Source organism: Octopus bimaculoides, chromosome 3, assembly GCF_001194135.2.
Source record: "Octopus bimaculoides isolate UCB-OBI-ISO-001 chromosome 3, ASM119413v2, whole genome shotgun sequence".
Lineage (NCBI taxonomy): Eukaryota > Metazoa > Mollusca > Cephalopoda > Octopoda > Octopodidae > Octopus > Octopus bimaculoides.
The window spans coordinates 123290858-123291394 of record NC_068983.1 but is presented as its reverse complement, the minus strand read 5'-3'; positions in this window follow the sequence as shown (position 1 = coordinate 123291394).

The following is a 537-nucleotide window of genomic DNA, read 5'->3' as shown; positions in this document are numbered from 1 at the left end:
ATGATGTGGGTGCCATCAATGATATGGGTACCGTCAATAGTAATATTGAGCATGGGGCCAGTAGCTTCACAAGTGCTACTGGTGTTAGCATGGTCATCCCCAGCTGTAGTGCTGGTACTGGGGTCATTGGCATCAGTGCTAGTGATTCTGTTGCTGTCGCTGCATCTGATGTCCTCAATGTTGTTGGATGATCCATTGCTGCTATTACTGTGGTTGCTAGGCCTGAGTGTCACTACAGCTTCATAGATGACTCCCTCAGATTCACATTGGCCTCCCACTGGACAGTCACTGTAAGAGCAACCTGCCTCTCCCTGTGTTTCATGGGCGTTAGCTAATATACTTTTCATGTTAGATGCACTGCTAAAGGAGACCCTTAGATTGTGCCTGTTGAATAACTGTATGTATCAGTGTGAAGTGTTTGTCTAATTAACCTGAGGAATATCCTTCCCACACAAGTCTTAATGTTGAGTGAGAAGGGTGGGGCAAACCAAACCATGTCTCTGCGGATTTTCCTTTTATGGAGATGTGGTCCTTAAA